The following is a 12,312-nucleotide window of genomic DNA, read 5'->3' on the forward strand; positions in this document are numbered from 1 at the left end:
CCCAGGTCAATACTTTCTATATCACGTTGTAGAACTCTAAAATAAAGCAATGCATTTTGTCTGAAAATGTTAACCTCCTCTATTCCTGAGCCATAAACATATGAGGGCCATAAAAATAGCATTTTAAGATATTTATAGCTGTAACAATTTCATTTTTTTCATAATATGTCATTACCTCTATATACTTTTAAGTTTACTATCAGAAAAAAATGAAATATCCTCAGTGAATATTTCCCATTCATGATTATGTTACTAACCTTGGTGGAAATAATAATAGCTCTTATTTAATTAGTCCTTTTTTCCTTTAATATATAAAGAATTCCAATAGAGAGCACACAAAGGATATATATGTATATTGAACATACCCTCAGCAGCATGTATACTAAATGTGGAATTATATAGAAAACATTAGTGTGGCTCCTGCACAAGTATGGCAAACAAATTCAGTGCTTCATATTTTCTGGAAGTAACATGTTGGTTGGGAAAGAATATGATCAACTATATAAAAATTTAAAATAAGAAAACAAATTATTCTCTAATTTTTTTTTACAGTACTGTTGTTATCCTTCTCCAGGTCTGCCCTCTGACTGTTCCTCATTCCATACCTCCCCGCCTCACTGTATCCAAGAGGGTGTCGCCACACCCCACTCCTCACCCCCACCAAACCAGACCTCTTCAATTCCTGGGGACCTCAAGTCTCCCCACGGTTAGGTGCATCTTCCCAACTGGGCCAAAGCAAGCAGTCTTTTGCTATATATTCCAACACCTCTGACCAGCTAGTGTCTGCTGCCTCGTTGGTGGCTCAGTGTCTGAGAGATCTCAGGTGTTCAGGGTAGTTAAGACTGCTGGTCTTCCTATGTGGCCACCCTCCTCAGCACCTTCTTCCAGCTTTTCCCTAGCTCAACCACAGGGGTCCCAGAAATACTAAATACCATCACCTCTTTGTTCAACTGACAAACTTAAGGAAAAGGGGTTACTAATTTGTGTACCTCTAAATTTAAAACCAGAGACTTCAGGACCATTGCCAAGATACATGATAATATATTATGAAATTTAAAATGATGCCTTACATTTTAGGGAATCTATAAGCTGAATCTGATTAACTTACTTAAGTAATAGGAAATGTTTCTCCTATTTAAAAAAACTGGTGTGGGGTTTGTGTTTATGTGTGTTGCTGCATTTATGCATCTGGTTGTGAGGTTTGCATATGGACCTGTGTACATGCATGCTGAGGCCAGAGTAAAATATGGGGGGTCTTTCTCGGGAGGGGGTGTCTTTCTCTATTGCCCCCATTCCCTTATTCCTTTCAGTGTCTCTCACCAAACCAGAAATTTACTCTGTGAACTAAACTGCCTGATCAGAGAATTGTGGAGATCCCCCCTCGTCACAGTCCCACAGTATCAAAATATCAAACAGAACATTTGGTTTCTGAAGCACTGCAATTTGAAATGTCTGAGGAAAGATTTTCTCCCATGTGTTCTCATTGCTCCTTTATGGATAGTTGCTTTTCCTAGTCTTATTATCATGACAAATAAGAAGTAGCTACTTCAAATTACTTTGTCATCATTCTAGATAGTGAGAACATGGGAATCATATAACCAAGAATATACTTTCTCCTATTGAGATCAGAAATTATACCTTTAAATTCTCATCAACATTACTGTCCATCAATAAGCTGAACAAGGATGACACCAACAACATGCCGAACTAGATAGGGAAGAGCCCACAAGGCCTCAACCCTACACAAAGAAGTATAGTTAGCTAAGTAAAGCTGGAAGGACAAGAGGAGACCTTCCTTAGGCAAGAGGCCATTAATTAGTTGTCCAGGGATAAACGGTCAGCTCCAAAAACATACAAGTAACATTATGTAGATTCAACGGGTTATATGTAGGGATATATGGGTATATTTATTTAGTATTGATTAAAAATAAGGTTATGTATTTGAAAGAATGGGGATGTGAAGGGACAATTTGGAGAGACAAGTGTCATTAAAATATGATATCAACAACAACAACAAAAGGTAGAAAAATAAACAATTAAAAAGACACAGAAGCCTACAGATTGAGTTCCAGGACAGCCAGGGCTAAACAGAAAAATTCTGTCTTGAAAAACCAGAGAAGAAAAGAAAAGAAAAGAAGAGAAGAGAAGAGAAGAGAAGAGAAGAGAAGAGAAGAGAAGAGAAGAGAAGAGAAGAGAAAAGAAAAGGAAGGGAGGGGAGGGGAGGGGAGGGGAGGGGAGGGGAGAGACAAGACAAGACAAGAAAAGAAAAAGAAAAAGAAAAAGAAAAAGAAAAAGAAAAAGAAAAAGAAAGAAAAAAAGAAAAAGAAAAAGAAAAGGAAAACGAAAAGGAAAAGACACAATGACCTAAAGCAACTAGGGGAAGATCCGGTGAGTTTGGCTTATAAATCTTGTTCACAGTGCATCATGAAAGGAAGCCAAGGGAGGAACATAAGGCACATAAGGCAGGAACTGAAGCACAGAACATGAAGGAAGCAGAACTGCTATTTCAAGCCATGATATGAAGTTTTCACAATGGCTCCAAATGGATACTTTACCTCTGACTTGCAAGGAATCAGTACCTCTGTGCATCACACACAGACAGACAGATAGAAACACACACACATACACACACACACATACCACATGCAACACACACATACTGAAAAACACTAAAAATGTTAAAACATTAAAGCCAAACACTTCTAAAATTCAAACCTATTAAAAATTAATATGGAAGGTTAAGTGTATTTATATAAAAACATGACATACTTTCTAGATGAAAAATGCTTTGTAGTTTTAATTAACTGAGAAAATATTTCTGGATAAACATCTCAGGAGTTGCTTTCAAGCTTACATTTTTACTTTATTTTATTTTAAGCGAGAATTTTCTTATTATCATGTTATAGGAACAATCTTTGTAATAACTTTGGCTACAAAAAGGTTCCAAAGAATATAGTTTAATCATATATTTACCACTTCTCCAACTCCACTTAGATCTTTCCAAAGACAAAAACAAAACAAAACGGACAAACTAACAAAAGCATATCTAAGACACTGAGCCATGAGGCTAGAATGATGGTCCAGTAGTTATGAGTATCAGATGCTTTCAGTGGGACAAGGGTTAATCCCCACCACCCATAAGGAAACGCAAAATTATAACTCCAGTAGCAGAAAATCCAATGTCCTTTTCTGTTTGATGTGGACAGCAGGCATGCTTTTGATATACAGACAGAGAAGCAGGCAAACACTCATACACAGAAAACAAAATAAGAACAAACAAAAAAATCTCAGAATCTATTTTGTATTGGTTAAATATTCCTGAGGACAGTTACTGCCCTATGGTGTGGATGATGTAAATACACAACTGGAGAAAATAGGTTTCCCTTCCCTTAACATTTATTAATTATAATTAAAACTTTGTGCCACTTTCCTTTCTCTTTGTGGGTTTTTTGTTTGTATTGAATTTCTGCAAGTCCTATGGGTGTTTATACAATCTCTGTGAGTTTATATACGTGTTAGCCATGTTGTGTCTGGGAGAAGTTATTTCCTTACAATGTTTCATCATGTCTTGTTCTTACAGTCTTTCTGTTTCCTCTTCTTCATAGTTCCATGAGCTTTGAGTGGAACATACGAATGACAAGTACAGTGCATTTAGTTCTGAATATTCTAAGTATCTTATTCTGGACATTTTCCAGTTGTGGACTGTGTGCTAATTACCATCACTAAAATAAAATGATTCCCTGATCAGGGTTGAATCATGCATTGAACTGGCACCCAAGTGTGGAGATTGTTGAGTCCCTGGTAGAGTTCCTGGCTCTACAGGTTGGCTGGCTGTTACAAATACATGGATTAGAATAAATGCCTGAAAGGGTCAGAAAAAGAGAACTATGGAGAACCATTAAGCCAATTCCCCAAAATACTAATTGGCATATTTTAACTGCAGCAAAATATTCATAGCATGAACTCTATCCTTCACTGAGTTGGGGGAAGATATAGTGTTTGCTTGAATATGCTTAGTAAAAAGACAATCATGAAGTGTTATGTCTATGCTTCACTCTGAGCGTCTTTTAAATTTGAATGCTAAAAGTTCTTATGTATTCATATGTACATTATAGAGCATATTTTACATGTTGTTGCAGATTCTTATTCTTTTCATGGCCAAATAGCCATCTCTCCTGGCCTTCCCTACATCTGATTCTGAACCTCCCTAGTTCCCCTACCTACCTCCTCCCTCCCAGTTCCCTTTCTCCCTTTGCCTCTTATGACTATTTTATTCCCCCTTTAAGTAAGATGTAAGATTCTTTGTTTGGGCTTTCCTTCCTTTTTAGGTTTAGGGGTCTGTGGAGTGTAACATGGTACCTTTATTTTATGGCTGATATTTACTTATAAATCAATACATACCATGCATATCCTTTTGGGGTTGGGTTACCTTGTTCATGATGATATTCACAAGTTCCATCAATTTGTCTGTATGTCTTGTCAATTGGTGAGTGTCAGATATTCAAATCCCCTACTATTTTTTTCATAAGGGTGACTTTTATTGGTTATTTTTAATATTGCCCCCTTTCTGTCCTCCCATCAGCAAAATGCCCATCCCATCCCACCTCCCCTTTGCCTCTAAGAGGATGATCCCCACCCACCCACCAACTCCCTCCTCACCCCTCTAGCATCCCCCTATGCTAGGGCATCAAGCCTCCTCAGCACTAAGAGCTTCCCTTTCCACTGACACCATATGTATCTGGAGCCATGGACCCATCCATGTATACTCTTTGGTTGGAGGTTAGTCTCTGGTATATTTAGGGGATCCGGTTATTTGATACTGTTGTTCTTCCTATGAGGTTGCAATCCCCTTCAGCTCCTTCAGTCCTTCCCCTACCTCTCCCATTGGGGTCAGCGGGCTCAGTCCAATGGGTAGCTGTGAATATCTTTATATGTATTAGTCAGGTGCTGGCAGAGCCTCTCAAGGAGACAGCTATACCAGGCTCCTGTCAAAAAGCTCTTCATGGCATCAGCAATTGTGTCTGGGTTTTGTGTCTCCAGATGGGATGAATCTCAAGGCAGGGCAGTCTCTCAATGGCCCTTCCTTCAGTCTCTTATCAAATTTTTGTGCTAAGTTTCCTTTAGGCAGGAACAATTCTGGGTTTTTGAGATGATATGGTGGCCCCATCCTTCAACTGGGGACCATGCCTATCTACTAGAGGTCTCTAGAAGTTCTTTCTCCCCTTTGTTGGGTATTACAGTAATGTCATCCCCATTAGGTCCTGGGATTCTCTCTCTTCCCTGGAGTCTGGGACTTTCTTGTGGCATAATTCCAGACTCCCACTATTAATGTGTGAAGATCGATGTGCAATTTAGGCTTTAGCCATGTTTCTTTTAGAGTTGTGGGTGTTCTTGTGTTGAGATATCATTTTGGTAGAATTTTACTTTGGTGAGTATGAAGTTTCCTTCCCTATCTCTTTTTATTAATGTTGGTTGAAAATCTATTTTATCGGATATTAGAATAGCTACTCCAGCTTGCTTCTTGGGTCTGTTCACTTGAATTTTTTTCCAGCCTTTTACTATAAGGTAATATCTATGATTTGCTCAGATTTGTTTCTTGCATGCAACAGAATGGTATATCCTGTTTTCACATCCATTATGATAGCCTCTGCCTTTTTATTGGAGAACTGATTCTGTTGATGTCAAGAGACATTTTTGACCAGTCACTTATTTCCTATGACTTTAGTGTTGGTGGTGTTACTGTGGGGTGTGTGTGTGTGTGTGTGAGTGTGTGAGTGTGTGTGTGTGTGTGTGTGTGNGTGTGTGTGTGTGTGTGTGTGTGTGTGTGTGTGTGTGCTTCCCTTGTTTTTGCTACTATGGAATTACTTATCTTTGGTGTTTTCTTTGAAGTAATTATCCTTCTTGGGTTGGAGTTTTCCTCCTAGTATTTTCTATAGGGTTGGATTTGTGTATAGATATTGTTTGAATTTGGATTTTTCTTGAAATATCCTGTTTTCTCCCTCTGTGGTGATTGAGAGTTTTCCTGGGTATAGTAGTCTAGGTTGGCACCTGTGGTTTTGTTAGAGGTTGCAATGTCTGACTAGGTGCTTCTAGCTTTAAGAGTCCCTGTTCAGAAGACCAATGTAATTCTGATAGGTCTGCCTTTCTTGTTACCTGGCCTTTTTCCTTGTCTCTTTAAAAAAATTTTTTTTTGTTTCATACTTGTGTTTTGTTTTGATTTGATTATTATATTCTGGTTCTGGTCCTGTCTAATTGATGTTCTATAAGCTTCTTTCTTATAGCCATCTCTCTCTTTAAGTTGGAAAAGGTTTTATCTATGATTTTGTTGAGACTATTTTCTGGTCCTTGGAGCTTGAATCTTCAACTTCTTCCATTTTTATTATTCCTAGGTTAAATCCGTTCATGGTATCTGAGATTTCCTAGATGTTTGGTGTCAGGAAATTTTAGATTTAATATTGTCTTTGAATGATGTATCAATTTCTTTGATTATATCTTCTATTCCTGAGTTTTTTTCTTCAATTTCTTCTATTTTTATAAGATTTTATTTATTTTTATGTATATGAGTATGCTGTAGCTGTCTTCAGACACATCAGAAGAAGGCATCAGATCCCATTTCTTATGTTTGTGACCTACCATGTGATTGATGGGAATTGAATATGTGGCAGAAAATGGCCTAATTGACCATCATTGGGAGGAGAGGTCCTTTGTCTTGCAATTTATATGCCCCTATACAGGGAATGCCAGGGCCAGGAAGTAGGAATGAGTGGGTTGGGGAGCTGGGCAGGGGAAGGGTATAAGGGACTTTTGGGATAGCATTTGAATTGTAAATGAAGAAAATATCTAATAAAAAAAATGTTTTTTTTTTAAACCTCAGGAAGAAAAGTCAGTGCTCTTAACCATTTAGCTATTTCTCCAGCTCAAATCTCCTCTATTCTGTTGGTGATGCTTGCATCTCCAGTTTCTATTCTTTTACCGAAGTTTTCCATCTCCACAATTTCATCAGTTTGTGGGTTTTTTCATTGCTTCTATTTCCACTTTCAGGTCTTGTACAGTTTTACTTATTTCCTTTACCTGTTTAATAGTATTTTCTTGTATCTTTTTAAGGGATTTATTTGTTTCTTCTTTTAAAACCTCTATGTATTTGACTGTATATTCCTGTATTACTTTAAAGGATTTATTCATTTCCTCTTTAAAGGCTTCTATCATCTTTATAAGACTGGATTTAAGGTCATTTTCTTGTGTTTTGGTTGTGTAAGAATATCTAAGACTTGCTGTAGTAAGGTAGCTTTTCTTTGGAGGAGTGATATTTCCCTGGCTTTTGTTGATTGCTGTTTTTTTTTTTTTTTTTTTTGAAGGTCTTTGGACAGCTGGATATTTTTGGGCCCTGGGTATTTTTGTTGTAGTAGGTTTGCTAGGGAGTGAACATCAATGATCCTGGTATGGCAGGCCTCTGATGCATATGCTTAGACTCTAGGTTTCAGAACCTCCAGTTCTGTATGGTTTGGAGTCTCAAGTCCAATGAAGGTGGCCAGAGAGGTATCAGGAGAGTGGAGGTCTGCCTGGAATGGCAGGCTGCTTTAGGGAAGCTTGGCTTGGCCCAGAGGGCTCCCAGAACAAGGAAGATGGTGGGAGGTAGTAGAGATTACCTGTGTGGTTCAGGAATCTGATGACAATGAAAATGTGGCAGGATCATGGAAGTCTAGAGCATTTTTAACTGACCAGATAAATTTTGATTCTTAGTAAACATTTCTTTCCACAAATCTAGAAATATCAAAAGAAAATTATTAGTTTTAAAAACTGATCTAGTTGCATATGTAGCAGAGGATGACCTTATCTGGCATCAATGGGAGATGAGGCCCTTGGTCCTGTGAAAGCTCAATGCCCCAGCATTGAGGGGTAATGCCAGAGCAGTGAGGTGGGAGTGGGTGGGTAGTGTGGAAGTACCCTCATAGAAGCAGGGGGAGGGCAGATGGGATAGGGTGTTTGTAGAAGGGAAACCAGGAAAGGCCATAACATTTGAAAAGTAAGTAAATGAAATTTCCAATTAAAAAACTAAGTATTTTTACTTTGGAGCTCATACATTGATTTAGAATGCGTGGTTGTATGGGTTACTACATTGATGTTTTACTAATTTATTTCAGGTACTCCAGGGCCTGTCAAGTTTTAAGAAATTATACTGCATACACTTTGAATGAAATGCTTAAATATTTGGTGATATTTTTGTTAAATGATGTATTAGAGAACTTCTCAATTTCCTTTTGAAAATGAAATATTAACTTAATTAGGATTTTCATGCAACTTGATAATGCATGTCTGATATCTTATCTAGATTTGGGGCCTAGCATGGAGCTCATGGTAGAGATAATACTTCACATCTAAAAGACTATGGATTCAACTTCCATTAAAACACACACACACACTAGAGACACAGCTCTGGGGGGTACTGGCTAGATCATATTGTTGTTCCTCCTATAGGGTTGCAGACCCCTTTAGCTCCTTGGGTACTTTCTCTAGCTCCTTCATTAGAGGCCCTGTGTTCCATCCAATAGATGACTGTGAGCATATACTTCTGTATTTCCCAGGCACTGGCATAGCCTCACGAGAGATAGCTATATCGGGGTCCTGTCAGCAAAATCTTTCTGGCATATACAATGGCCTAGATGGCCATCAATGGGAGGAGAAGCCCTTGGTTTTGCAAATACCATATACCCCAGTGCAGGGCAATGCCAGGGCCAGGAAGCAAGAGTGGGTGGGTTGGGAACCAGGGCAGGGGAGGGTATAGGGGACTTTGGGGATAGCATTTAAAATGTAAATGAAGAAAATATCTAAAAGAAAGAAAAAGAAAGAAAGAAAGAAAGAAAGAAAGAAAGAAAGAAAGACAGACAGACAGACAGACAGACAGACAGAAAGAAAGAAAGAAAGAAAGAAAGAAAGAAAGAAAGAAAGAAGAAAGAAAGACAGACACATACACGCACACTCAAAGAGACAAACAGAAAGAGAGATTTATCTCCTTAAAATCTCAAATGAACATAATTTATATCAATATATACTGGAGAGAAATTCCATGATGGATGCTGAAAGCCTACTTTACATGTAGTATCACTTCAACAAGATTTATGTTTCTAATGTGTGGAGGATGATAAGAAGACTCAGCCTTTAAATGTTTACACTTTCAGCAAGAGATCTTAGTTTGATCCCAACACCTATGTAAGAATTTGAATGTTTTTCAATGTCAGCAGGGATGTTCTTATAATGTCAGCACTAAGTATCCCTGTAGAAACTATCTCTGTAAATCATTGACCATCAGTCTAGGCAGTTTCTGAGGGCCAGGTTCACTGAGACACCCTTACTAAAATCTAAGGTAAGAGTGACTGAGAAAAACATCCAGCATCTACATCTACCCTCTATATACAACACTCATAGGAGTGCATACACATGCATATTCACACACAAACAAATGTGTTTATTTTATGAATCTAATTTCAAAATATTTGACTTTTTGTAGTAAAAGTTGAAAATTCTGAATACAATTATTTTCTGCATTAACTGTAGTAACTATTTCCCTACTTTAATGTATTCTTATTTATAAATTATATTTTATGTTCTACTATTTTAACATTATAATACAAAAAAACAATTTATCTTTAGAACTTAAACTCTTTCAATGCATTAAAAATACCAATAATGTCATATTTTGCACATTGAAAAAATGCATTACAGATACTTTCATTTTAAAATAACTTGGATGGATGAAACATTTAAGCCATTACTGGAATTCATGTACTAGTTATTTGACTTATTCGAATATGTTGATGTCAAGATACTGACATTTAACTCTTTGCCTGCTCTTCTGAAAAAAAGAGACAACCATTAAACTCAGTAGAAAAACTACAAAGGGCAGCATTCTGATTAAACAAGAACGAACAAGATCAATAAATGCATAGATTGTATTGAAGCCAAGTGATGGCTGAGGCTGTGGGATTAGGTCGTATTGTCTCATCCAGGAGAAATGTTGTACCAGACAGGAGTAGATGGGAAATATTGTATTCCACTAGCCTAATGGTTATGTTACCAAAAAAACAAGAAATCATTTCAACATTACACAAGTTGATAAAACATTGAATACAGGATGGCATGAGAGTGGGTCAACTCACATCTCCTAACAGCTCAAGACCTAAAGCCCAACAAAAGGCTCAATATATTCCCCTAGTTCATCGTCCTGGGAGAAAACTGTGGATAACACTATGGGGAAGGAGAAAGTTGGCTGCTTGTTCTTTTATGAGGAAACTGATATATTTTTGCCACCATGAATATAAAAATTCTTTTCAAACAAAAGAGAAAACAACAATCTGCTTTGCAGAAAGGGGAGACAATGTCTCATGCACAGAAAATGAAGAATTACAAACTGAGAATGGGAAAAAAAATCGTCAAGTCCCAGCACATAATCTGGTGTGGAAAAGAAGAGCATGTTTCTGGGATTTGTTTGCCTCTCAAGAATACCTCTGATGGCCTGTGACAAGAGAACTAACAAAGAGGAACCAGCATCAAACATTTTACAGATGGGGTATCAGTAAAGTGTACAAAATGTGCTGCTTGTTGACTCGCAGGAAGAGGTTATGACAGGATTAAGAAAATATCAAGGAGCCAGGTGGTGGTGGCACATGCCCTTAATCCCAGCACTTGGGAGGCAGAGGCAGGTGGATTTCTGAGTTCGAGGCCATCCTGGTCTACAAAGTGACTTCCAGGACAGCCAGGGCTACACAGAGAAACCCTGACTCGAAAAAACAAAACAACAACAACAACAACAACAACAACAAAGTATCAAGTAAAAGAAATTGCCTAAACAAGCTACCAACCTAAAAGGCTGCATCCTTAACTTGAATATGTCAGTTTTCTAGGTTAAAAATGGGGAGGATATTTTAGGACAAGTCAGTGCATGGGGTTACCATGGAAAGGAAATGAGTCAGCATGTGAAAAGATTTCAACACCTGAGTCATGACACAAACACAAAATTCAAACTGTAGCCTGGAGCACAAGAGAGTAGATAGAATACACAAAGAGAAGGCAGAGATGAGCTGGAAAGGATATGTTAGTGATGTAATTGTCTAGAGTATATAAGTTTAAAATAGAACATATACTTAGGAAAATAATTGTGTAGTTTCTTAAAATTTAGATTAATATCAGATGTTCCAATCTTTTTTTACTTCCAGAATTAACTACCAGGAAAACGATGCACACACACACGCGCGCACACACACACACACACACATGCACATGCACACACACACGCACACACACACATACACCCCATGCACACACACACACATACTTAAACACACCAATAAAATATCATCCAGAAGTATTATGAGACTGTATTTCTTGGGATCTATTTTATACAAAAGATTCCTATTTATGTCTAACACAGAAGGGCCATATGTAATATTGTTTTGCTGGCTCAGTCATTTCTGTAACCCATTGATGTTTCCAAAGAGAGCCCTTTGAACTTACTGTGTTAGTGATTCTGCCTTAACTGTTTTGTACTGTGACCAGTGGAGTTTGTTTTGTCCTCCATATTCCTAAAGTTATATATTTATTGCAGAGAAAATAACTATTTATTGTTGATTATAGACTTTTCTTTCATGTGCCCTCCCAAGTCTATACAGTGAGTCTTTAAAATAAAATAAAATAAAATAAAATAAAATAAAATAAAATAAAATAAAATACCTATTATAGGTCTCAAAAAGCAAAGCTAATGTGCTTGTCACAGCTTAATGGCAACTCCACTGAGAGAAGAAAGGGCAGGTAAGACCTGATTATGACTGCAAGTATGTGGAAGGCTACTACTGTTATAAATACCAGTGCCATTTAGGAACAAACTCTGTGGAAATATGGTGTCAGAATCTTGTGGAATTCCTTTCATTGCTTTTTACAGATAAAAAACATATTTATAGTTTTAGAAATATATCTTATATAGAAACTTGAGGACTTTTATTAGATCCCTCAGAAAGTATAATTGTAGTATGTATGTATTTATTTTTTACATTTACACTTATTATTGAGGCAGACTCATTTAGGCCAGGCTGGCCTTGATCTCTTCATGTATCTTAGAATGATTTTGAATTGCAGATGTTCCTGCCTCTACTATATGGTATTACTTGATAGTCTAACAGGTGAGATGCATCCATAATAAAGGCATAGTTAAAAAATGCACTCCACTCACCAATATTCTCTGAACTAGATTAAATAATGAGTAATTCCCCAAGGTTCATTTCTAGTCATAAAGTTCCACATACTCTGAAAGTGCTTCCTGGG

General features: G+C 37.4%; 1 pseudogene; it reads left to right on the plus strand.

Annotated features, from left to right (window-relative positions):
• Positions 1-361: 361 nt before the first annotated feature.
• LOC115030697 lies at positions 362-461 on the plus strand (annotated as a pseudogene).
• Positions 462-12,312: the final 11,851 nt, after the last annotated feature.

Source organism: Mus caroli, chromosome 3 (genome assembly GCF_900094665.2).
Source record: "Mus caroli chromosome 3, CAROLI_EIJ_v1.1, whole genome shotgun sequence".
Lineage (NCBI taxonomy): Eukaryota > Metazoa > Chordata > Mammalia > Rodentia > Muridae > Mus > Mus caroli.